The sequence below is a fragment of the Pleurodeles waltl genome, chromosome 8, assembly GCF_031143425.1.
Source record: "Pleurodeles waltl isolate 20211129_DDA chromosome 8, aPleWal1.hap1.20221129, whole genome shotgun sequence".
Classification (NCBI taxonomy): Eukaryota; Metazoa; Chordata; class Amphibia; order Caudata; family Salamandridae; genus Pleurodeles; species Pleurodeles waltl.
This window is the reverse complement of record NC_090447.1, coordinates 1500055141-1500083002: the sequence shown is the minus strand read 5'-3', so window position 1 is coordinate 1500083002 and position 27862 is coordinate 1500055141. Positions and strand designations below refer to the sequence as shown.

General features: G+C 44.9%; 1 protein-coding gene across 3 annotated transcripts in view; it reads right to left on the bottom strand.

Annotated features, from left to right (window-relative positions):
- LOC138248817 (prolactin receptor-like) overlaps nucleotides 1-27862 on the bottom strand; it is a 265186-nt gene that overhangs the window by 126934 nt on the left and 110390 nt on the right. The window lies entirely within an intron of this gene.

The following is a 27862-nucleotide window of genomic DNA, read 5'->3' as shown; positions in this document are numbered from 1 at the left end:
GTGCCCACTACATTGACTGCAATAGCCAAGCCTTAATGAATGTCATTTACCTTTGCTGTTTGCTGAAACTTCATTAATTCTAGAAGTTTCATCTCCTTCATGCACGTTTGAGATTATCCCACTACCTTCGCTATGGTAATAGCGTCCTGAGAGTGGGAGTACTAGCCGCCCACAAGCGGTCCTGTACCTCCTTACTAAAACATTGTACTATTAGCAGATCCCTTATGAATTCCTCTGCCGAGGTAACAAATTGGCCCTTAGTAGCCAATTCTCTCAGTCTTGTCACAAACTTATCGGTTGTTTTGTCAGCTCTTTGTGTGAACATATAGAATTTCTGTCTAGCCATGACAATAATAATGAAGTTTGCAAATTTCAATTCCAGTCTGTACTTAGCGGCCTTATACACATCCTGTACTGCACTGCCTTGTGCATCTACAGCCTGCAGTAAAAAAATTCAATGCATGCTGTCCCTCTTTGCCTAAAGAACTGAGAAGGGGCATGTTTTTTTCCTTTTAGATGGAAGATTCAACCCACCAGTGGCTTCTTAATAGTTTTCAAAGTTCTCAATCCCTCTTCCCAGTGGAGGGAGATCCAGGCTGTGGAAGAAATGTAGGTAGAGCCTCAGTATTGCTCGAGGATGACATGTTATGATTTTTAAAATAAACCTCAAATAAAATCACTTCACAGTGTGTCCTTCTTATAGATCAGTGGTTCCCAACCTTTTGACTTCTGTGGACCCCCACGTTATTATTACACTGAATTCGGGGACCCCCGCTGAATCATTATTGGAGTCCGGGGACCCCCTACTGAGTCATTATTGAAAGCTGGGGACCTAATGTTTAATATTATTTAATGTTCCAAGCAGTCACAGGCCCACTGAGGAGGCTTTGCGGACCCCGGGGGTCCCCAGACTACAGGTTGGGAACAACTTCTATAGATGACCGCCTACGGATAATGGAACTGCATAGTTCTATGTTTTTGACAGAAGGTGCCAGTGTGACGGTAACCGAGTGAATACAAACAGTAGCAAAGTAGGAAGTTCAACGTAAGAAAGGAGAGGAGCAAGAAATTAGTTTTTTTGTTAGGAATGTAGGGTGTTCAAGGTTAGCATGGTATCTGGCTGAAAATAACAATAATTGTGCCGTTCACTCGTGAGTGGCACATGTCAGCTCACTCTGCAGGGGGGGGGAGTTCACCTTTGAAAAAGGTGGCACTTGATCTCAAGCGCACATGCTGGCATTTATAAAATTACTTCAGGAAGATAACACCAAAATAAGATATAGTGGTGATTTACAACCCTTTTGTAGACTATGGACAGTATAAAACAGGAACGGTTTAAAAACAAAAACAAAAGCCCGGACTGCTGGGAAGAGTGTAACGAACAGCAGGCAGGACACAGGAAAATGATTATAGGTTTGTTGAAAGCAGCAGGGTCCCGACGCTGTGTTGGCCTCTCAATCGTTGCCAAAACTGATGTAATAAAAAAGCTGATCCAAGTTGCCTTTTATTGGCAACACGATCTCTGTGCTGATCCCTGGAGGCCAATGATAAAATGAACTAGACAGAACTCAGACATGAGGAATCTAAATTACAACACTGGAATGTTGAGCACTCTATTGGAGACAATGGAGTAGCTCTGAGCTTCTAATGGCTGGTAAAAGCCCAGAGCTCCAACATTCCAATGTTTGTTTTTCACAGCAACCCCTTTAGGCCTCATGGAGCACCAGGGGAGTTTAACCCTTTTGGGCTCTGCAAAGCCTTTGTTGTACTAATTAGAACATTCTTGCCTGATGAGCTTGGGCCTTTAACATTGGAGTGGACCTTTAACCGCTTGTGTGCCGTGGAAGTAATGGTCACGTCAGGCGGCACAGTGCTTCTGTGCCAAGGAAGTAACCATTATGTCTTGGCACTGTAGCATGGAGGGAGCACTAGTGCTCCTCCCCATGGGCCTCCACCCCAGCCCCCCAAGGAAGGGATGGAAGGAAAAAAACATTTTTTTTTTTTTTAAGAAATTGCTTCCCCTTCCACCCCGCTCCCGTGACGTCTGATGACGGCAGCACGCAATCGAGCTCTGACCTCATCAGAGGCTGCCCCTATCACACTGGAAGTTCAGCTTCCAGCACAATTGGAAGATAAATGCTTGCCCACTAGACACCAGGGATTTTTGTTTTCTTTAAATAAACAATGTAGGGGGCACAATTTAGTTAGGCCAATCTGCTCCCAAGGCGGGGAAAGGGTGTGCCACTAGACACCAGGGATTTACTTTTTTGTGCCAATTTCACACAAGGGGAGCAACCCCCTAGGCAAGGGTGGGGCAAATTTATTTTACTCCATTTATTTTAAATTAGTCCGATCTGCCCACAGGGGGGGAAGAAACCACTAGACACCAGGGATTTTTTTTTTTTTTTTAATGAAAATTTCACCAAGGGGGGCAGATCTGCCTATTTCTAGAACGCCAATCTGCCCCCAGGTGGGGCGGCAGAAACCACTGAGGCACCAGGGAATGGTGTGAGTGTGTTTTGTTCGAGGGGCAGCCCCTTGGACAAGGGTCCCTCTCAAAGGGGCACATTACTGTTGGCCATTTCTGCCCCCCTTGGGGGCAGATCGACCTATTTTTGTAAGGCTCACCAGAGACCAGGGTAGAATTTTTCTTTAACCTCTTAGCTGCTGGGCCTTTCCTCCCTCCCCCCCCCCCCCCCCAACCCAGTGCTGAGCCCTTTTTTGGGGTGGTTTGCGCTTAGGCCTTCATAACTTTTTGTCCACATAAGCTATCCACGCCAAATTTGTGTCCTTGTTTTCCAACATCCTAGGGATTCTAATGGTACCCAGAGTTTGTGGTTTCCCCTGGAGGAGACCAAGAAATTAGCCAAAATACAGTGAAAATTTCATTTTTTTCAAAAAAATGGGAAAAAAGGGCTGCCGAAGAAGGCTTGTGTTTTTTTCCCTCAAAATGGCATCAACAAAGGGTTTCTGGTGCTAAAATCACCATCTTCCCACCTTTCAGGAACGGGCAGACTTGAATCAGAAAACCACATTTTTCAACACAAATTTGGCATTTTACTGGGACATACCCAATTTTTACTATTTTTGGTGCTTTCAGCCTCCTTCCAGTTAGTGACAAGAATGGGTGTGAAACCAATGCTGGATCCCAGAAAGCTAAACATTTCTGAAAAGTAAACAAAATTCTAAATTCAGCAAGGGGTCATTTGTGTAGATCCTACAAGGTTTTCCTACAGAAAATAACAGCTGAAATAAAAAAATATTGAAATTGAGCTGAAAACAACAGCCATTTTTCTTTATGTTTTACTCTGTAACTTTTTCCTGCGATGTCAGATGTTTGAAAGCAATATACCGTTACGTCTGCTGGACTCTTCTGGTTGCAGGGATATATAGGGCTTGTAGGTTCATCAAGAACCCTAGGTACCCAGAGCCAATAAATGAGCTGCACCCTGCAGTTGGTTTTCATTCTATACTCGGTATACAACAATTCATTTGCTGAAATATGAAGAGTGAAAAATAGGTATCAAGAAAACCTTTGCATTTCCAAAATGGGCTCAAGATAAGGTTTTGAGGAGCAGTGGTTATTTGCACATCTCTGAATTCCGGGGTGCCCATACTAGCATGTGAATTGCAGGGCATTTCTCAAATAGATGTCTTTTTTACACACTCTCTTATATTTGGAAGGAAACAATTTAGAGAAAGATAAGGGGCAATAGCACTTGTTTTGCTATTCTATATTCCCCCAAGCCGATCGCAGCCCCCAGGGAAACCACACACGTATTGCCAAAAGTGATATATATATATATATATATATATAGATCTATCTCTATATATATATATCTATCTACATAGATATAGCTATAGATCGATCCATAGATATATAGATATATATATATATATATATATATATCTATATATCTATAGATCGATCTATAGATATATCCATGTAGATAGATATATCTACATAGATATATCTATATAGATCTATATAGATATATATATATTTTTTTAGTTGTTGTATGGTTTCCTTGGGGGCCAAAATGGCCCCCAGGGAAACCCTACAACAACTAAAAAAAATATTGCCCCCCACAGGGGGTCTCCCTCTGTCCATTTATTTTCTTTTTGTTTGTTTAAAAAAAAAAAAGAGAAATTCCGTGTCTCCCTGGGACCAAAATAAAAACAAATTAATCCATTTATTAACCCCCTCTCTGGTGTCGGCCACTGGTCGTGACCCGCACCAGGGAGGTAGTGCAGGCGTCGGCCACTGGCCGACGCCCGCATTGAAGGGGTTAAAATAAAAAAAATAAAAAATAAAAAATTATTAAAAAAAAGAGGAGGAGGGTCAAATGGGGACAAAGTTGTTCTGCCCACTGGTTGGCAGATGGGGCATTTGCCCCCGATCCTCTCCCAGGAGGGTGGGGTGGGGGAAGAAAGCCTACTAGATGCTAGGGTGGCTACCAACTAGTATGGTTATGTCCCCACCCCAACTGAAGGGGGTAACAGTCTTTCAGTTCTACCCTGCACACTAATAGATCTTATCCAAATGGTAAGCAAGAGGACATTTGATTATTTGGGGTTTTGGTTTTACGTTTGGACCGTGAGAGCTGGTCTAACTCTCAAAATTGTTCCAATTGGAATGGTGAGGGCTGCACTTTTTGGACTTCGAGATGCTGCCATGTAGTAAAATCTACGAGACCTAGACACAGTTGAAAACTAAACATCTGGGTGAGTCGAGGGTGGTGTGCTTCATATGCACCGCACCATTTTCTTACCCACAATGCCCTGCAAACCTTCAACTTAGCTTGAAATCACACATTTGCCCCATATTTTTATGATGGAACCTTCCGAAATCTGCAGGAATCACAAACTTCCTACCACCTAGCATTGTCACATCTATACTGATGTAAATTCTGCCCCCACTTGTCAGCCTAAAAATGTTTTTTTTTTTTCGTCTTTTTTTGAACTGCCCTTTTGGACCCACTTTGGATCCCCCTGAATTTCAACTTGTTTTTGTCTCTTCCCTGTCACAGGCACTTGGCCCACCAACACAAGTGAGGTATCATTTTTAATCGGGAGGCTGAGGGGAACATCGGGTAGTAGGAAATTTGTGCAATTGTGGTGATCCCACACAGAAATGGTGGAAAAATGTGATTTGTTTTTAGCAAAATGAGGTTTGCTGAGGAGTCTGGGTAAGAAAACACTGGGGGATCCACGCAAGCCACTCCTCCCTGGACTCCCTCGGGTGTCTAGTTTTTAAAAATGCCTGGGTTTGGTAGGTATCCCTAGATGGCTGCTGAGCCCAAGACAAAAAAACGGAGGTGCACCCCACAAAAACAGGTAGTTTTGTATTTGATCATCTTGATGTGTCCACGTAGTGTTTTGGGGCATTGCCTGTTGTGGGCACTAGGCCTACCCACACAAGTGAGGTACCATTTTAATTAGGAGATGTGGGAGAATGCTGGGTGGAAGGAAGTTTGTGGCTCCCCTCAGATTCCAGAACTTTACAGCACCGAAATGTGAGATAAAAGTGTTCTTTTTTGTCAAATTTTGAGGTTTGCAAAGGATTCTGGGTGACAGAACCTGGTGAGAGCCCCCCACAAGTCACCCCATTCTGAATTCCCTAGGTGTCTAGATTTAAAAAATGCACAGGTTTGCTAGGTTTCCCTAGGTGCCGGCGTAGCTAGAGGCCAAAATCCAGAGCTAGGCACTTTCCAAAAAACACGTCAGATTTCAATGTAAAAATGTGATGTGTCCATGTTTTCTTTCCTGTTGTGGGCATGTGGCCTACGCACGCAAGTGAGGTACCATTTGTATTGGGAAGGCTTGGGGGAACACAGAATAGAAGAACAAGTGTTATTGGCTCTTGTCTTTCTCCACATTTTTTCCTTCCAAAAATAAGACTGTGTGTAAAAAAGACGTCTAGTTGAGAAATGCCCTGTAACTCACATGCTAGTATGGGGACCCCGGAGTGCAGAGATATGCAAATAACCACTGCTTCTCAACACCTTATATTGTGCCCCTTTTGGAAATACAAAGGTTTTCTTGATACCTATTTTTTACTCCTAATATTTCAGCAAATGAACAGCTGTATACCCAGTATACAATGAAAACCCATTGCAAGATGTAGCTCCTTTATTGGTCTGGGTACCTAGGGTTCTTGATGAACCTACTGTCAGAAATGGGGTCTTTGGTTGGCAGTCAGGTCACCCTCCCCCATCCAAACAAGGACCCTCACTCTAGTAAGGGTCAAGGAGACTTACCCTCAGTTAACCCTCACTCACCCCCTTGGTAGCTTGTTGGACCGAGCAGACAGGCTTAACCTCAGAGGCAATGTGTAAAGTATTTGTACCAACACACCCAGTAACTCAGTGAAAACACTACAAAATGACAACACAGGTTTAGAAAAATAGGTAATATTTATCTAAACAAAACAAGACGAAAAATGAAAAAAATCCAACATACATAAGTCAAGATATGAATTTAAAAAAGAATAAGAGTATTAATCCATAGAAAACAGTGAGAATGGGTAGTGTCAAAATAAAGCCACATGGGCAAGCGTGCATTGAAAAAGGCAAGCAGTGTGTCGATTTCTCTCTCGCAAGCGAGACCGTGCGTCGTCCCTCCTCCGGTCGGCTTGCGTCGTTTCTTCTCTCCTGCAAAATAGTGATGCGTTGATCCTGGATGGGCACTTCGGGTCCAGGCAGGCTTTGCGTTGATTTTCCGCACCTAGCAATGTTGCGTTGAAATCCGGTCGCACAGTGTCAAGAAACCGCACTGCATGGGGATTTGCATCGTTAACACCAGCCGCTGCTGCATGTCGTTCTCCAGCCGCATTGATCTCCCAGCTGCGATGCAGGTGAAGCGTCGATTTTAGCCGCGAGGCCGGCAGCACATTGTTTTTCAGCCCCGGGGCGGGTGGTGCATCAAAAGTTTCCCCGCACATTGGTCTTTGCGTGGATTTCGGTCCTTTTCCACCAGCTGCACCTTTCAAGGGCCCAGAGACAGGTTAGGGCACCACTTGGCAGGCAGGACACTCAGCAGAAAGCCCAAGTGCTGGCAGAGAGAAGCCTTTGTTCTCACTGAGACTTCAACAACAGGAGGCAATCTCAGTCCAAGTCCTTGGAGATTCTTCATCAGTGGGAAGTCACACAAAAAGTCAGTCTTTGTCCTCTCAGGTAGAAGCACCTACTGCAGGCCAACCCAGCAAACCACAGTCAAAGGCAAAGGGGCAGTACTCCTCCTCCAGCTTCTCCAGCTCTTTTCCTTGGCAGAGGTTGCTCTTGGCTCCAGAAGTTATCTGATTTTCAAGGGTTTTGGGTGCACTTCTTATACCCCTTTCTGCCTTTCAAGTAGGGGTACTTCAAAGAGAAGTCTCTGTTGTTTTCAAGATCCTGCCTTGCCCAGGCCAGGCCCCAGACACACACCAGGGGGTTGGAGACTGCATTGTGTGAGGCCAGGCACAGTCCTTTCAGGTGTAAGTGATCACTTCTCCACTCCCCTCCCCGACCCTCAGCCCAGATGGCCCATCAGGATATGCAGGCTACACCCCAGCTCCATTTGTATCACTGTCTAGAGGAGAGGTGCAAACAGCCCAAATGTCAAGCTGACCCAGACAGGGAATCCACAAACAAGCAGAGTCACAGAATAGTTTAAGCAAGAAAATGCCTACTAAAAGTGGAATTTTCAAACACATAACCTAAAAACCAACTTCACTAAAATATGTATTTTTAGATTGTGATTTCAGAGACTCAAACTCCACATGTCTATGTGCTCCCAAAGGAAATCTGCGCTGAAATAATATTTAAAGACAGCCCCCATGTTAACCCATAAGAGAAATAGGCCTTGCAACAATGAAAACAGAATTTGGCAATATTTCACTGTCTGGACATGTAAAACACATAAGTACATGTCCCACCTTTAACATACACTGCACCCTGCCCAGGGGGATAACTAGGGCCTACCTTAGGGGTGCCTTACTCGTATAGAAATGGAAGGTTTAGGCCTGGCAACTGGGTACACTTGCCAAGTCGAATTGGCAGTTTAAAACTGCACTCACAGATACTGCAGTGGCAGATCTGAGCCATGTTTCCAGGGCTACCAATGTGGGTGGCACAACCGGTGCTGCAGGCCCAATAGTAGCATTTGATCTACAGGCCCTGGGCACCTCTAGTGCACTTTACTAGGGACTTACTAATAAATCAAAAATGCCAATCATGGATAGCCAATGTACACATATTTATACAGGAAACACTTACACTTTAGCACTAGTCAGCAGTGGTAAAGTGTCCAGAGCAAACAAAAACAGAAAAAACAAAGTCCAGCACACAAAAGCAATTTGGGAAGTAGAAGCAAAAAGTTAGGGGAGACCATGCCATTGATGCCAAGTCTAACACCTACAAATCCTATATATCCCCGCAACCAGAAGAGCCCAGTAGACTTAACGGTATATTGCTTTAAAAAATCTGCCATAGCTGGAAAAAAGTTATAGAAGAAAACTTGGACAGAAATTGCTTTTTTCCCCACCGCAATTTCAATATTTTTATTTATTTTAGCTGTTACTTTCTCTAGGAAAACCTTTTGCACCCATTTCTGTCACTAACTGGAAAGAGACTAAAAGAACAAACAAAACAAATAGTAAAAATCGGTATGTCCCAGTAAAATGCAAAATTTGTATTGAAAAACAGGGTTTTCTGATTCAAGTCTGTCAGTTCCTGATAGCTGGGAAGATGGTTATTTTAGCACCACAAACAATTTGTTGGTGCCATTTTCAGGGGGAAAAAAAAAACACAAGTTTTCTTCTGCAGTCCTCCCCCCACCCCCATTAAAAAAAAAAAATCTTGAAATTTTAGCTGTATTTTGGCTAATATCTTGGCCTCATCCAGGGGAACCCACACACTGTGTACCTCTACAATCCCTAGGATGTTGGGGGAAAAAAGAACACAAATGTGGTGTGGGTCACTTATGTGGACAAAAAGTTATGAAGGCCTAAGTGCAGACTACAACTTAGATACTTGACGCCTGTGCTTGAAGTAGGACGCATGAACCTGGGGACCACAGGGATTGTTGACAGGTTGAGCATTTTAAACTTGTAAATTCTGCTGTAGGTGGCTCCATCCTCTTGCTTGAAGAAGGGCCATGCAAATCTTCACCAAGGTATAAAAAACAACCTGGAAATAGTGAATAGCAGAACAGTGGGCTACACCTGAATACATATACACATGCGCATGTACGTATTTCCCTTCGTGAATCCGGCCTATTGCTTTGTTAGCCAGGGACAAAACGAAGCATTGCTTTGCCATAAGCCTCATTAGGCTCTCACTGTTTGTTAAAAGAGGTCTCTATGATGTGCTTTGTTTACCCAAAACCTGAACAGTCAGTGCTTACTTTGTAGAAATATAAGTGCCAGGGCCCTTGTCAAGAGGCCGGCTTGCACCACCCATGGCCCCTACTAGCACCTCCAAAGACAGAAGCAGCACAACTACTAAACAATCACACCCTACAAATCTGACAGTTCAGACTAATCTGGGCCCCCAAAATTATGAGATTGGCTTGGGCGGCAGGAATACTTTTTTTTAGTGTAAATTGAATTAATAAAACAGCTGTGGTTGTGCTCATCTCCAAATTAGATAGCGCCACCATGTGGAAGACTGTCATAAGAGGCTGTATTAACAAATAGGTGCCTGTGCTGAGCAGCAGAAACCACCAGCTCAAATTAAGCACTGCATAAAGGACTTGAAAAGTTGTTCTTGGAGAGGTAGCTTAAAAGGATGAAAATGTAATACCAAACACGAGTAGGTAAACCACTGCAACGTAGATACATATACAGCCGAAAAATGCACATTTTGTCACTTACTTATAAGGGTCATATGTTTACCAAGTACAATATGGTTATTTAACTATCATCAGTGCCTGAAAGTAGCTGGCTATTGCCAGACCCCTGTCCAAACAGCCATTGTTGACCTAGGGAAACGTGCTGAATTTGTCCTGGTGACATTTTCTGACAACAGGGCACATTTCAGCAGTGGAATGGGGACTATATGCTGGTGGCAAAGGTTTTTCTTATTTACACTTCCAGCCGGGCCCAAAGCAAAGGTGTGATTTGAAGGGCTCTGTAAGGAAATGGCTCCCTGTTGCAGTTACCCCCCCCACTTTTTGCCTGATACTGACTTGACTGAGAAGTGTGCTGGGACCCTGCTAACCAGGCCCCAGCACCAGTGTTCTTTCACCTAAAATGTACCATTGTTTCCACAATTGGCACACCCGTGGCACCCAGATAAGTCCCTTGTAAAAGGTACCAGTGGTACCAAGGGCCCTGTTACCAGGAAAGGTCCCTAAAGGCTGCAGCATATGTTGTGCCACCCTAAGGGACCCCTCACCTAACACATGCACACTGCCATTGCAGATTGTGTGTGTTGGTGGGGAGAAAAAGGCAAAGTCGACATGGCATCCCCATCAGGATGCCATGCACACAAAATACTGCCTGTGGCATAGGTAAGTCACCCCTCTAGCAGGCCTTACAGCCCTAAGGCAGGGTGTACTATACCACAGGTGAGGGCATAGCTGCATGAGCAATATGCCCCTACATTGTCTAAGTCTATTCTTAGACATTGTAAGTACAGTTGTGGCCATATTAAGTATATGGTCTGGGAGTTTGTAAAAAACGAACTCCACAGCTCCATAATGGCTACACTGAATACTGGGAAGTTTGGTATCAAACTACTCAGAATAATAAACCCACACTGATGAGTGTTGGATTTATAAAAAAATGCACACAGAGGCCATCTTAGAGATGCCCCCTGTATTTTACCCAATTGTTCAGTGCAGGACTGACTGGTCTGTGACAGCCTGCTGCTGAGAGACGAGTATCTGACCCCATGTGGCGATGGCCTTTGTGCTCTTTGAGGACAGAAACAAAAGCCTGCTCTGGGTGGAGGTGCTTCACACCTCCCCCCTGCAGGAACTGTAACACCTAGCAGTGAGCCTCAAAGGCTCAGGCTTCGTGTTACCATGCCCCAGGACACTCCAGCTATTGGAGATGCCCGCCCCCTGGACACAGACCCCATTTTTGGCAGCAAGTCCAGAGGAAATAATGAGAAAAACAAGAAGTCACCACCCACCAGTCAGGACAGCCCCTAAGGTGCCCCGAGCTGAAGTGACCCCTGCCTTTAGAAATCCTCCATCTTGGTTTTAGAGGATTCTCCCAATAGGATTAGGGATGTGTCCCCCCCACCCCCCCCAAGGGAGGAGGCACAACGAGGGTGTAGCCACCCTCAAGGACAGTAGCCATTGGCTACTGCCCTCCCAGACCTAAACACACCCCTAAATTGAGTATTTAGGGGCCCCCAGAACCTAGGAAGATAGATTCCTGCAACCTGAAGACAAAAAAGGACTGTTAACCTGAAGACCTGCAGAGAAGACGGAGACACCAACTGCTTTGGCCCCGGCCCTACCTGCCTGTCTCCCCACTTTGAGAAAAACTGCAACAGCAACGCATCCCCCAGGGTCCAGCGACCTCTAAAGCCTCAGACTACCCTGCATCTAAAAGGACCAAGAACATCCTGAGGACAGCGGCACTGTTCCACAAAGACTGCAACTTTGCAACAAAGAAGCAACTTTTAAAGACCACACGTTTCCCGCCGGAAGCGTGAGACTTTCCACTCTGCACCCGACGCCCCGGCTCGACCTGCGGAGAACCAACACTACAGGGAGGACTCCCCAGCGACTACGACCCTGTGAGTAGCCCGAGTTGACCCCTCTGAGCCCCCCCAGCGACGCCTGCAGAGGGAATCCCGAGGCGCCCCCTGACCGAGACTGCCTGCTTCCAAGAACTCGACGCCTGGGAAACACATTGCACCCGCAGCCCCCAGTACCTGAAGGATCCGACCTCCTGGGGGTCTCTCCAGTGCAGGAGAGACCCCCAGGTGGCCCTCTCCCTTGTCCAGGTGGTGGCTACCCAGAGGGGACCCCCCCCTACACCTTGCCTGCATCGCTGAAGAGACCCCTGGGTCTCCCATTGAAACCTTTTGCAAACCAGACGCCTGTTTGCAGTCTGCACACGGCCGCCCCTGTGCCGCTGAGGGTGTACTTTTTGTGCCGACTTGTGTCCCCCCGGGTGTCCTACAAAACCCCCCTGGTCTGCCCTCCGAAGTCAAGGGTATTTACCTGCTGGCAGACTGGAACCGGGGCACCCCCTTCTCCATTGAAGCCTATGCGTTTTGGGCACCACTTTGAACTCGGCACCTGACCGGCCCTGAGCTGCTGGTGTGGTAACATTGGGGTTGCTCTGAACCCCCACGGTGGGCTACTTTGGACCCAAACTTGAACCCTGTAAGTGCTTTACTTACCTGAAAAACTAACAAATACTTACCTCCCCCAGGAACTGTTGAATTTTGCACTGTGTCTACTTTTAAAATAGCTTATTGCCATTTTTGCCAAAACAGTACATGCTATTTTGTTGATTCAAAGTTCCTAAGATACCAGAGTGAAATGCCTTTTATTTAAAGTATTGTGTGTAAATCTTGAACCTGTGGTTCTTAAAATAAACTAAGAAAATATATTTTTCTATACAAAAACCTATTGGCCTGGAATTGTCTTGGAGTGTGTGTTCCTCATTTATTGCCTGTGTGTATGTACAACAAATGCTTAACACTACCCTCTGATAAGCCTACTGCTCGACCACACTACCACAAAATAGAGCATTAGAATTATCTCTTTTTTTGCCACTATCTTACCTCTAAGGGGAACCCTTGGACTCCGAGCACACTATTTCTTACTTTGAAATAGTACTTACAGAGTCAACTTCCTACAGGCTCTCAGCCCTGCTTTTGTTCGAGTCGGATACTGGATGGGAGCCAGCTGGAGCCTAACACCTAGATGTTAAGCACTCGAAGGTAACAAAGACGCACATCTTATTATCACTGCAGAAGCACTTAAAAGAAACTATTACTTACAGGCAGGGTTATATCCGTCTGTAGGAGTACTTACACAAATATTGATGTAAAAGCTCCTACTATTTTTTTAATGTGATTTTTTATAGCACTAGTCATCCCAGTGTAGGGGAGCCAGAGTGCTTTGCATCACACACAGAGGCACAATAAATCATACACCTGTGTAAATCAATGAACAGGAAATGTTACTCAAGACAATGAGGGTTATTATTAGGTGTAGGAATCGTATATCATCTGTATTTGTAGCTATTATATGTGAAAAGTGAATGGTCGGGGGAAACACAAAGTCAGGATACAAAAATCAACACTGTGATTGTGGTGGCCTGTACTAACAAGACTTCAGTACTTTCCAAAGGAACCCTTCTTTGCAATCTTTAAATACTCATAGTTGAGAAAAAACAACAAGGATCTTAACTCATGACTTACAGTTTGCAGGTAGCACCTTAATGGTGGTAAATAGAACACTGTGCTACAGTATAAGGCTTGCAGCTCATGAACTGGAGGTAACAAAATGATCTGTGTCAAAAGCAGTAGCCCACTTACTTTTTTGAATAAAAACACAGATATATGAACTGCATGTTACAGATGGGTTTGCAGCAGGCACATTAACCTTGAATGCTGTTTTATGAGTCAAAAATGAGTGGGCAAAACACAGACCTCTACCAGAACTATGTTACCACTAGAGTTATCTTACCACAATTATAATCCACTCAAAATTGCTGGGCACACAATGATCTCTGCAGCAGGTGTCTTAACACAGTAAGATATTTAAAAATAAAACATCTTTATGACCAATTAAGTAATCTAAGGCATATTTACCTTCATTCTGTGCAAATATGCCCTTGTTGCCAATTTCTTTGCAGATATTTTTTTTTTAATAAAAAGTGACTCCACCCACTTTCCACAGCTACGTTTGGATCCCTGGTTTATGGGTTACCACAGTAATTTTGTTCCCCATTCCAGCACCGGCAATCATACCCAGCATAAACTGCTATTGGTCACAAAAGTGAGACCATTTTATTGAACTTACTGAATGTAGCATTTAATGTTGCAGCATTTGCGGTTTCACCACGCTTCAAGTAACGTGTTCCTATTGAACAATGTAACTACTCGCAATCATACTCAGAGGCCGGAAAGAGACAGGTTAACCTTGCATAGATGTGAACTCATGGCCTGCAGGTTATAGCACCCACTAGCATGCAGCGCCTAACTCACATGTTGACTGGCTAATACTTCATGTGTAAGTGACATCACTGTCACATTCTTCTAGTTTGAAGATATATCATGGGCCTTGCCCTGTGTCCCCATTCAGAACTTCACCTGCAAGTGACGTCACAGTTCTATTCTTCCATTTTGCCGATACGCCCCAGGCCCTGCCCTTTGCGTCCATCCTGAACTTCATTTACAAGTGATGTCACAGACCAATTCTTCCATCCTGCTGATACGCCGCAGGCCCTGCCCTATGTGTTCACTCAGAACTTCATCAGTAAGTGAAGTCACAGACAGACTATATTCTTCCATTATGCTGATACGCTGCATGCCCTGCGCGTCCATTCTGAACTTTATCTACAAGTGATGTCTTAGACCAACTCTCCTGATGGATGCTTAGCCGATTCTGTTAGAACATTTTTCACATTTTGTACCCTACTGATAGCTTTTCTATTTAGTCATGATAATACTTTTGGAAAGGACTGTTGGCCAGTAAAAACCCAACGGAAATATGTTGCAAGATATGATTGAGCTAGCAATGTGTATTCAATGTGCATCAAATGTTAAGTGTTATTAAGGAAAAGTTGCAAAGTTCCAAATTAGCATCCTACATCGGGTTACCAGGGTAAATAGTGAATCAGCCCTTGAGATCTGTTCTTGGTGAAGCAGTGGTTTAGAAGTGGCCTTGCAGTGGATAGAATGTTGGCCTGATTCTCATGTCCCTACTATAGCTCTGTCTTACAGCCGAACAAGGTGGCTTCCTTTTACCGGTTTGCATTCTCAGATTCCATTCAATCTCAAAAAACATTCTTGGTATTCACTGGAAAAGTGATCTTACCTTATAACTTTGAACTGCTGCCTGTCCTTTTCTTTCAAGTGACCATCTACTTACTTTCCATCCTCTGCAAGCCTCCTCTCTCTGAGCACAGCTTACTCTAGGTCACGTGCAGGTTTGCTTTAATCCCTATTGTATTTATGTAAATTGCCCACCCCTCATTTCAAAGGCCACAACCTCTCCTTTAATATCCCTACAATCTAACAATACCTTATCTACCATACCTCATCTATTAATATCGCCAACCATCTGCATGAACTCACATGCCTCCTCTCCCACTAAAGATCACAACTTGGCCCTAGTAATTTAATCTCCCACATAGAAACTGGAGTTTCCTTAGGAGCATAAAACTAATCCCAATAACCAACAAGAATCACTGGAAAAAACTAACCTTGAGTTCTGGAGAAGTGTGCCACCCAGAGTAAAGCACTGTCATGCCTCATCAAGGGTACTAAGCACTACATAAACGCAATTACAACACAAACCAATGTATAACCCTACTGCCCGACACTAATACTAATACCATAACACCCAGCAGTTTAGCAGTCAATTGTTGCTCACTCAGGCTTCACTTTATACTGCTTGACATTCTCACACTCACATAAACCAATACCGCTAAGGTTCATGTCCATCACCCAGTACTGTACCAGTCCACATCATTAAACCACCCATCACCAAATGAGCGGGCATGGAATAACTTAAGAGCACTGCCACGTGCCGCTGGCCAACATAGGGTTTTTATTTAGTCCAACACTGAAGGTCCCGACAAGCTACACGCGGACGGCTTCTTGACACCACACAAAAGCAATCATATGGGATAATTCTACCAAACTCAATTTTATCAGATCTCTCAACCATTTCTTCATCCACCCTCTGCCTTCTCAGGGCTATAAACTTTAAACAAAATATTTCAGAATGGAGAACCCAGTGAAGTAGCACGCTGAGTGGATTAGGTTTATAGGAAATACTATAAAGGGATCTGTGGAGCTGCCAAAAGTCGCCAGCTTACTAAAAACCACAAACAGTGTGCCTCTCTCTCTCACATTTCCTCAATTATCACACTGCTCAGCGATGCGTCCTACAACACCTTAACTGCAACTCCGTGGTCATAAAGCATGACATGGAAACACTTCCTGCATAGGAGCAAACCAAAGCATGCTACCTATGTAAAACTTCGTACTTGTATAGCGCACTACTCACCCGTTAGGGTCTCAAGGCGCTGTACGCATACCGCTGTGGAACCCCTCCTGGCTTTTCCCTGTGAGGTCCCCACTCCTGGGCAACCTCCAAGGTGAAGCCAGGCATCCCAGCGCTGTTGGGGCCGTTGTGGAGATTAAGCAAGCTATTGCCCAGAGTTACAGAGTGGGACCCATGAATTAGATTAGGCACCGATGTGAGAATGATCAGGTCAGAGGAAATTGAGCCCAAGACCCGCCAACGTGGGAATTGAACCCTGGTCCCGGGCCGGATTTCTGCATCAGGGTCTGCCGCTCTAACCATTGAGCCACACTTCTCCACCTTATGTAGGCAAGGGTTTCAGCGCTCCACATAGGAGTAGTAAACACCACATAAAATGTTGCAATACAATGCAATACTATTACATGTATGGTTTAATACGGAACTAATTTTGAAAGGGTCATCTCAGGGTACCCCAGGAAGAAAAGACTACACCATTCACTGTTGGGCACAAGTTTTAAACTAATGGGCTGTGCTGAATTCTGCAAAAAACCTTTGTTGGAGCTCACAAGATTTTCCCATTTTCCTAAACAAATTATGCACATCCCCAGTTAACTGCCCATTTTCTGGCCTATGCAAAGAGTCTGTCTCAGATGATCACGGACCTCTTTCTTTGCACAATAAAACACCCTGGGTGAGCACATGTGCGCAAATTGAGTTACTGGTGGAGGGGGGAGAGGGCTCTTCAACTAACAACCACAGTGCCTGTCAGGATGAAACACAAAAGTCACTAAAACAACCTGTACTTTACCCTTTGGAAGCTTGTCAAAAAGCAGTCAAGCTTAATTTAGAGGCAATGCATTAAGTATTTATGCAGCACACAAGCAGTAATGAAGTGAAAACACAAAAAAGAAAAATCCCACACAAATTTTGAAAAAGAGTTACAATTTTATACATTATTTTACGCCAAAACAACAAAAAAGCTATCAGCAAAACCAGAGATATACAATTTCAGAGATTTAAGGTAGGTATAGTGCCTAAAAGAACAAAGCACCACTTCTAGTTATTTGGTCGTGTGAGACTGAGTGAAAGTCACGACAGAGTGCGGGTGGGATAAGGGGGCAGGGTAGACCTGCTGAAAAAGGTACGGTCTCAAAGTCTGGTTTGAAGATTCCAGTTTGCAGTGGAAAGGGCTGTGAGGAGCAAAGAGCGCTGCAGATGGTCATTGCTGTAGTGCGAAGAACAGGAGAGGCATTGCAGTGGTTGGTGCTGGAGCTTTGCCGTCACTGCAGACTGTCAATGCTGTAGATTGAAGTGCAGATCTCACATTGCTGGAAGTGACTGTAGTGCGAAGAGTCCGGTTCTTTGGGTGGCAAGATGTTGGCAGAAACAGGCCCATTTGCAATCACAGAGCCCAAAACTTCGGGATTTCTCCTTTTTCCCCCAGGACAGTTTCACCTGATGCCACACCAAGGGTCCAGGGCCTTGGAGGCAACTCCTAAGGATTAGGACCTCACTCCAGCAGAGGTCAGTCAGCAGGGCTTCATAGCTCCAGTGCAGCAGGTCAGCTGGGCAGTCACATTAAGGCTTGTGCAGCTTTTTTTGTCCCTACAGCTCAGAACAGGAGGGCAGCTAAATGTCCCTTGGAGTCATACAGGTAGCCTGAAATTAAGGTAGCAGGTCCAGATGCAGGCCTCAAGAAGCAGGGCAGGCCTCCTTCTGAGAGTCCACAGGTCCAGACGTGTACTGAAGAATGTATCTGACGGTCCTAGCTTTATACCTAGTGCCAGCTTAGAACTGGAAGAAACATCTGGTGTTCAGCCCACAGAGGTGTCTGGATTTTCTGCATCCCTGCCCTGATCTCAATATGTCTGAAGTAACAATGGCCTAGCGTGAAGTTCTTTGTTTGTGTGCTGAGGCAGAGTCTTTGAAGTAGGGCTGTACAAGCTCTGCTCCCCCACACTGCTTGGATGGCCCATCCTGTCGGCTCTCAGTCCCTCTATTGTGTGGCTGTCTGAGAAATATACAAAGGGCAAATGTAAACTGTACTCAGTCATGTGACCCAGGAATAAGCTGCAGGCACCAAACAGGATAATAAAATGCCAACTTTCTAAAAGTGTCATTTTCAGAATTATAACGTAAAATCCAACTTTAATATTAAAGAGGATTTTAAATTACAATTATTTAGACACCAAACATGACATTACTACTAGCACAAAAAGCAAAATGTTGTCAACTAATCAAAAGTAATGTTAACCCAATGTTATCCAATAGAGAGGTAGGTCTCACAGTAGTGAAAATGAATGTTTTTCATTACCAGGGCATGTAAAACTAAAAAGTACATGTTCAATTTTTTATATTTTTTTATTTTTAAAAACACACTGCGCCCTCGGTAAGGGCTGTTTAGGACCTACCCTAGGGGTGACCAATATGTATTACAAATGGGGTATTGGGATTGGCAAGGAGTTCATTTTAGAAAGTTGAATTGGCAATTTAAAAACTACACAAAGGCTGCAATGGCAGGCTTGAGACATGTTTTAAGGTGCTACTTAATTGGGTGGCACAATAAGTGCAGCAGGCCCACTAGTAGCATTTAATTTACCAGCCTCTACCAGGGACTTATGAGTAAATTAAATATACCAATTCGGTGTAAGACAATTTTATCATGTTTAAAGGAGAAAGGGCAGAACCACTGTACACTGGCTGGCAGTCCTAAAGCCAACAAAAGCTAATTCAGTCAAACAGGAGGAATGAAGGAAAAACATATGGGGGTGACCCTGCAGAGCAGGCGAGGTCCTACGGCATGCTTTTAAAAAGATATTGAACCTATCACCACATTTTATTTTCCAAGCTCTTTTCCCTGTGGATTGCTGGTTTTGATCGTAACTGCCTTAACCCACCCTCTCTCAAAACAGAGTCTGACCAAGGGGGATACACGTTACCCGAGATGCAACATGCCCTGCACAAGGTCCTTTACCAGTGATGTAGCTAGAATGGCATAGACCCAATAGAGACATGAGATTTCAGGTCTAAGCTGGGCAGGAAAAGACATACTAAACGGGCTTAGCACTGCAGTTTAAACCATGCAGTTCTTGGGAAAGGATTTTCACAGTCTGAAGTAAAATTACATTCTGTGCAGTAGATCTCTCTCTTCTAACAAAATTTCGTGCACCCTCTTGTGGCCTATTGTGACGTCACTCTAAGGCAAATACCCAAAGCGGCCTTAATGTAGTACTGGACTTAAGCCATACATCAGAGTTCAGTTCAATCATGATGCCCAGTGGGAGCTGTCCCTTCCCTCTAGCCCCCTTCTAACCCCACACCAGTGCTTTGGGTGAGGTGGAAAAGACTGGCTGAGGTGTTGGGCCGACTGGGTCCTATTGGGTGGAATTAGTGGGTTTTTGGGTGGGTGCTCAGGGAAGGACATCCTCTTTCTTTCACTCCCCTGTGCACCCTGTGGGAATGTGTTTTTTGCACCCCATGGGTAGAAGGTATTGGAGCCTACTATCAGCAGGGATGTGGAATTCCTATCGCCCAACGCCCGGGACATCTTGTTTGGGGTCAAGGGCAACAAGTTTTTATGTTTACTTTGTCCTTGGGACAATTAGGCCCAACCCCCTGCAGCACAAACCCTTTGGCTGCCTGTTTACAGAGAGTGGAACTGTTGAGGTAATGTGTTTCCAACAGATAATGCTGTTCGAACTTGTATTTATGGTTCATTATTTGAAAGCCTTCATTATTAGGGTGAGTGCTGTTAATAAATGTTTCAAGGTCACACTTCACTACTGACGTTGGTTCCAGTACAAAAAAAAAAAAAGTGCACACATGTTTGAAAAGTTTAGGCTAAGAGGCTAAGTATAATGCTCCCAGAATGCTCTCTGATTATATGCAAATGAAGTGTCATTTAGTAAAATGTGTTGATGCATGCTAATATTTCCCAAAAATATTTCTAATGGAAAATCAGTGTAACCATTTTCAACACGATTATGGGAAGCATGAAAATAAACAAACACTGACAAAGCCAACTGATCTGACATATTTTTATAAGTCTTTTAGGTTTCATCAATGCGTGTCTTGTTTTTTGTTTGTAACACTTTATTGTTGTGGGAGCTACCGGGCCCTCAACATTGTAACAAACACTGGCAAAACCCCCCCAAAAAGTTTTTGAACTCTAAAAGCACACGTTGCCACCAGCGGCATAACAATGTCCGGCAGCCGCCCTCCAGGGGGCCCCTTGAGCACAGCACCTGCCCTGAGTGAGTCTGGAGAGGGGGCTCCTCCATGTTCTTTGCAAGGGGGCACCCTCCAGTTTCGTTAAGTCACTGATTGCCACTGTAGTTTCTGACACTGAACAAAACTACTTTGTGTGGCAATATGCTCCTTGTGGAAGAGCAGAATGCGATCACTCACAGTAAAGCCAGCCGAAAGAGAGAGAAATAGAAGTTTAATAAAAAGAAAATGTCTTTGTTAACACCAGACCTAATTAGGGACCAAGACCCACATGTAGGTAGCTTTTTGCATATCGCAAACAGCGACTTTCGCTGTTTGCGACGTGCAAAAAGCACATTGCGATGCACAAACCCAGTTTTGCGATTCAGTAACCTGGTTACCGAATCACAAAACGGGTTTGCGACTCGCAATTAGTAAGGGGTGTTCCCTTCCTAATTGCGACTCGCAGTGCAATGTAGGATTGTTTTGTGACCGCGGGCGCAAACTAATTGCAGTTTGCGCCCATTTCAAATGGATGCTAACACTTTCGCAGAAGGGAGCCCCATGGGACCCCTTCACCATTGTGAATGTCACTGTAAAAAAAAATTCAGAGCAGGCAGTGGTCCTGCGGACCCTGCCTGCTCTGAAAAAATTAAACGAAAACGTTTCATTTTTCATTTTTGTTATGCATCTCGTTTTGCTTTAAGGAAAACGGGCTGCATTACAAAAAAAAACCTGCTTTATTGAAAAGCAGTCACAGACATGGTGGTCTGCCGTCTCCAGCAGGCCACCATTCGCGGGGGGGTCGCAAATTGCGAATCACTGATGGTGTCAAGGACACCATCCTACATTCGGATTTGCGACTCGCAATTTGCAGGTCACAAATCTGAACCTATCTACATGTGGCCCCAAATTCTTAAAGAAAGTCACAAAAGTGCACCCATGGTATATGTCGTACCCCTATAAAATATTTAGCATGTACTGCTGTATTTTAGCATGGGTAAATACGATGTGTAGATTTGCTCATGTGAAAATCTATTGAGCATTTGCAAGTTCATTTTCCCTCCAGCCACTTTCTTCCCAACCCTGGAAGAAGTTCTAATTCTGCCATTGTCAGGAGTAAATGTCCAACCTTTCTTATTATGGGAAAATATTAGAGATAAGCTGGTAAAAATCTTTAAAACATGCAGGTTAGTAGGTTTGCAGACTCAAAGGCATTCCGGCCCTGGAACTATTGCTTACTGCTTCCTCCAGCCCCAGTATGCAGATCTGCAGAAAGGTGGCAAAATAAGGAAATTGCTACAGTAGGGATTGAAACTGCAAGTATTCACGCCCTACTATGGTAGTAGCCCTGGCATAATCAGAGAGGCTATTAATTGCTGCCATAATTTGTCGCCACACTTCATGGCACCAAAGGGACAAGTAGATCTTTTTACAGGACAAGTAGATTTGAGAAGCAACCTGTCCCCTGGACAAGTAGATATTTTAATAAATTCCACACCCCTGTATCAGGGTTGATGTCAAGGAAGCAGAGAAGAACCATGGTGTAAACTATCATAGTGGCAATGCTGAAGGTGACTCGGAAGGCCCGGAAGAGGAGACTTGTTGGTGCCTGGTGCAGAACAGCTTTTGGAGGGTGGTAGAGTTAGGCTGTGGCGGTGGGCACTATGAGAATGATACAGGCTGGCATGTTTCCTGCCATGCGCCAGATCATGAGAACATACATGCCAAAGTTTCAGAACAGGAAAGAAGAAGATTTTGAAAAATAATTACGTATTTTCGTCTTGGACTTCTATAGAAGTAGAGGCAATTACAGGTAGGAGACAGATAAATAAAGCATTTTTTTGCTTCAACATTGGAGTCCCCTCCCTGAATAGGGTCTGGTGGCATGTATGGGAGTGGGTGAGGAAGAAGAGGCAGATAAGAAGCCAGGGGTAGGAGAGGGTGCTGGACCACAGATGTGCCGGGCGAGTTCAGTGGAGCTATCAGCCAGCCTCAAAGATGATGCAGGAAAGGGATGGGAGCATGGAGGGGGTTGTCAGTGTGGAGGTCAAAACGTGGCTGGAGATTAGGAGTGTATGGCACATAGAAGGCCAAGGCAGGTAGGGGAGGATGGCAGCCCAGATAGTGGCACACTTGGCTGCTTGACTACAGCAGTGTGCAAGGGCCAGCAGAGGGTGGCCAAGGGCATGGGTGGGCAGGTAAGGGAATCGCAGTGGCTGAGCGCAGTGGGGGAAGAGTGGCCTTTGCAGGGACAGTCGGGCAAAGAGTGGAAGGGGGCAGCAGTGGGGTACAGGCTGGTCTGGTGCCTGCCGAAACCAGCAGAAGCCCACAGTGGGCAAAAGAAAGACATCAAACAAGCAAGAGAGGCAGAGGTGCCATGGGGGAAAGAAGGTGGCCAGGGAACAAGAGAAAGAAGTAGGAGGGATTGGGTGGATTGATGGTTTTTAGGGGTAGGTGGAGAGGTGTAGGTGGAAGGGGAGGGAACGGGGCTGAGGGTGTTATGATGTGCACTGAGGCACAAGGCCTTGAGGAGACTGTAGTGTTGGGAGGGAAAGAAAAGATCAGTATGAGGTTTGGAGGAAAGAAGCTCAGCCTCGTTGGCCAGCAGAGAGGGAAAGATCAAGGGAACCGAAGAGTCGGAAGAAAGGGAATGAGCAGGAAAGAGTTGGGGGTGGCTATGGAGTGTAGCGGGGGCTAAGAATTGGACTATGATGCAGGGGAGTAGGAGGACAGGGGGCAGAGAGCATGGAACGAGGGGCACTGGGAGAGAAGCAGGGTGAGACCAGGAAGGGTAAGAAAGCAAGTGTATCCAGGTGGGCCTGGTGGACAGCAGACTGGTTTGGGGGGGATGAGGAGGAGCCGCAGGGCTAACCAGAGGAAGGGCGGAGTTGTGCATACTTCAGAGAGGAGCAGGAGCCCGGTTAAAGTCAGAGGTATGGTGAGTGAAGGAGATGAGGAGGGCAGCAAAGCTTTGAGATAAAAGGATGTTACCCCTTCTCCAGGGTAAGAGAAATTGGTGGAATTCTTGGTTGAAAAGGACTTAGGAGCTCACTACAACAAAGTCCTGTGTCGGGATGACAGCCTATGTGGCTGTCTTTCCACAGGCCACATTAGGAGTTTCCCGCTGGGCCGGCGGGTGTACTTGAGCTGGTGGCAATGTTGCGGAGTGTCCAATGGGGCTCCTACGCCCCCTTTCCGCCAGCCTTTGCATGGCAGTCCGACCGACATGCAAAGGCTGGCGGAAGGGGACTCGTAATCCAGAGGGCACCACTGCCCTGATAGTTACGATTGCCGAGACCGCCAGGCTGTTGACTGGCGGCAACCTGGCAGTGCCAGCGGTCAGACCGTGGCGACTCCGCCACAGTCATAATGTGGCAGTCGGACCGCTACTATGGTGGCAGTCTGAAAGCCACCGCGAGTGTGGCGGTCTTAAGACCGCCACAACCGTAATGAGGGCCTTAGTGTTGGGAAGGCAAACACTAAAAGGGTGAGGGAAAGTGGGTGTAAGGCTGCGGGTGAGAGGGGAAAAGGATGCCAAAAGGGTAGAAATAGAGCAGAGACAGAGGGTTCAGTGAGTGAATAAGAGTCTCAAGCTAAGAATGGGGTGGGGGGGGGGGGGAGGGAGGTGGGGGAAAATCAATGGAGCAAAGGATAAGAGCGAGATTAAGGAGGAGGTGCAGCCAAGAAAGAGGGCAACCTTAGTGAGGGGAAGGCATGTAAAAAATTGCCATATATGGGTTTCACGAAGCTCTAGAGCACCAGAAGGCAACAAAAAATAAAAAAATAAAGGGGGAGAATGTGGGTTTTTAAAGTTTTTGTATAAGGAGGTTAGGGCAAAGAAATCGGAGTGGAACTTAGAAAGGAGACTTAAAGTTCGAGTGACACTACAGAATTAGATATCTGCATTTTTTTATTCATTCCAGTGTACTGTTTAAGCACAAATACTCAAAATGTAAGACTAAGCATCACATTTTGCATTGCGGGGGAGTTTTGGGGGAACTAGACATGGGTACGCCGGAAGGAGTAGGGTTGGTAACATTGGAGGGAAGGGCTTCTACACGGGCTAGGATGGAGCAGCTGGAGTGTAAGCTGGGAGGGCTCTCCAGATGAGTAGATAGGGGAAGGTTTTAAGGGACAGTTTCGCAGTAGGTTTCAGGCTATAGTATTCAGAACTGACAGTAAAAAGAGAAGCAGATAATTTGAGAATGGCAGAATGTTGGCCGGATGCATGAGAAGGAAGTTGGAGAAATAGGAGTAGGAAGGGAAGGTGGCTGGCTAAACTGAGTGGTGGCCTTGTGAGAATTGTATAACACAATGAGAATGGTGCCCAAAAAGCACCCAGCAAGTTTTGCCTCACCCATCATCTGTTGTGGCTAGAAGAACAATCAGTCAATGTCTGCATAGCGGAGGAAGACAGAACAGTACGGTATGCAAGCATTGGCGACACCATGATGCGGATTAAGAAGTGTCTACAAGGGGCTGGAATGGCAAACTGGAACATTAGGTCGGCGTTTCGGTTATTGCCAGTGCATCCAGAAGAGTTTGTTGTTAGGGAAGCAGTTTAAGGCCTGGGTTTAGGTTACAAGGGATTGTCAATAGAATGCTCAGTATCATGCAAACTTTTTGAACTGTGAAGGGGCTTTCTGAAATAGGTCTTCTCCGTAGCTACAGATTTTGGGTGAGTGACTGTTTAAACCATTTCTCTTTTTCCAGGTGTGGCAGGTATGGGGAAGTTTACAGAAGGTTTGGAATGGTCTGAGTGGTTAATTATGATTTTGGGGTGCCTCTGTCTGCAGAAAAGACAGACCGAATACAGGGGCTTTGAAAGGATGCGAACAGGCAGAGATGTTGGGTGTAAGGGTAGGTGGGGTCAATGATGCATCATGAGGAGGAAAGAAGGCAGGGTTAAGGGATGTTGATGCTATTAGTGAGGATGGATGTATATGGTTATAAGGGACTCTAACAGGTGAAAGGGGACCTATTCTCACTAAAGCAACCTCTAACACACTGCACAGACTCAACAAACGATCCTAACAGAGTCACCTCTGGGCGCTGGCTGTACCAGTTGCCGCGTGTGACTGCTACAATAGTTGCCTTGTGCCTGTGGTTATTTGTCATGCGCATTCATTAACGGTGATAAACAAGTGTGTGCGTGACTCGAAAGGACCTTATGCATCCTTGCGTCAGGTAGAGAAAGAAGTCTGATTCAAAGCTGAGGAGACCAGTCACAATCTGATACTATTATGTTAAATATCCATTTATACCCGTTTAGGCACGAACCACAATATTGTCACACAATGTAAACTCCAAATAAATAAGTCAGTTCTAAGCACTATTACCGTGTTTTGGCAATATTTCTGATTTTGAGAAAAAATTATCTATCTTACAGTAACTGTTTCTCCATCAGCTATTAGCGCCCTATAACCAGCATCCTCACACCCACCATTAGCGCCCTATAACCAGCATCCTCACACCCACCATTAGTGCCCTATAAGCAGCATTCTTGCTGATGATGCGTCATTCTTTCCCGGTAATAGAGTCGGGCACTAGACCTTCAGACTCTAGCAGTGGATCCAAATCTGACTGGCACTCCAGTTCTACCGCACTTCGTTGGCTGGGGAGATCTTCCCGTATAAGTCTTTTCCATATGCCCGTGTCTTCCCAGGTGAAATTATTCCAAGTTGGAATCTCATTCGTCCACCACTGTGGCAAATAGAGTCCTGTTAGACGGCACTGCAGTCACTCTGGCTTTCAATGTGCTGCTTAATCAAACCTTATCTTTTTGCACGAAGAGTACCAATTTTGGTAGCCCCCATCCAGTTGCGCCACCTCATTCCTAAATTGACTTTAGAAATCTGGATTTGTTGCGCATTCTATCTAAGAAAAACAAGTGTTCTTTAAAAAAAAAATGGAACCCTTAATTAAGAAAAGCCTTCAGCCATTTCAATAAGAGAGATACACAAAGCATTCATACTAAACAGAAGAGACTGGTGCTTCTAGAACATACGCCAATCCATACCACTAAGCCACTCCCCAGCTGAGTTTAACTTATTTTCAGCAATTGCTGCATTCATACTAACTGAACAGCAGTCTGAACTGCAAAGGACAAGTCCAAATCAATGTATTGCGGTGAAATAAGTCAGTACTACCAGGTGAACAGCTATAAACAATCAATGGACACAACGTAGAATTATTTGGGTTACTAGGAAGTTGATAGTTTGCTTGAGAATTCACTGCTGAAAGGCATAAATACGTGGCTAAAGTCTCTATGAGTGATTTAATGCTCTTTATAGTAACAGAGACTACACAATTGCAACACTAAGCATTAGTCAGTTTTTCCAAGGGCACTTTGTTATGACTGTCTTTATTACAACTGGTGCATCTAGGACTGCATGAGTAGGTTGATAAGTGCCTTGCAGACTGTGTGCTGGCCCAGCCTTGGACCGAATAGGTGGATCCCAAGTTCCAAGCTCCTAGAAGCAATTGGTCTATAATTTGGTAGTTTCAGTTCTTGGCACAGAAAATAAGTTTTGGCCCTGGGGAGCTGCAGAGCTGAGCACAATTGGCCCAGTGGTGGTGGTGGTGGTGTTTTGTGACTTATGTGGCGAGGAAGCACCTTAACTCCATCAGTACTAGCAGCAGTGAACGGCTGTGCAGGTCATCTCTAATGGTACCAAAAAGTACTGCAGGCTGTCACCTTCTCTAGTTGATATTAATTTGAAAGGACCAAAACTCTTATGCTCAGATATAAAAGTAGAAGGGTCCTCAGTGACAATTTCCAGTCAATATTTGTTGATTTTTTTTAACCAGCAGATAAAGTAAAGAATCTGTATTTTAGTTAGATGCCACCATTTCAGCTTTGAAGACTGAGAGTCATTACAATATTTGATTTTTGGTGCAGTCATACACTCATGTTTGAAACACAGCAGCACTTTATATCAGAAAATCCAGTGGAAAAAAGTAAAATATAATCTAAACATTTAATTATTTAAACAAACCCAAACTAAGATCACTTACCAAATGCATTCTGTTAGGCGTTACCCCCTGTCCTGAGGTTGTATGCAATATGGGAACATTTCAAGATTTCAAATAAACTTCATTGCCTTGCTTTCAATTACCTTTGTAAAATGGGCCCAGGTAACTTTTTAAATATCTGATCTCCGACAACCTGCCCGGATCCTCTTGTCCTAAACAGGTGCTTATTACTCTGTCCTATCTTAAAAGCTCCTGAGGCTTGAAACATCTACCTTTAAAGCATCACAAGTCAGTTCAACACTCTGCTCTTCTAAGCTACAGGTTCTAGACCAACAGTGCTTAGAATACCTGAAATCTATCATTAGCTGGCCGTGTGCGATATAGAACTGATGCATGATGAAGCAGAGTTTGCAAAGTTCTGGCAATTTGTAGGCTAACTGGACAAATATGAGATCTGGTTTGGGTGGAATCTGGGTGCCTTATCCTACTCCCTAAATCAGACATTAAA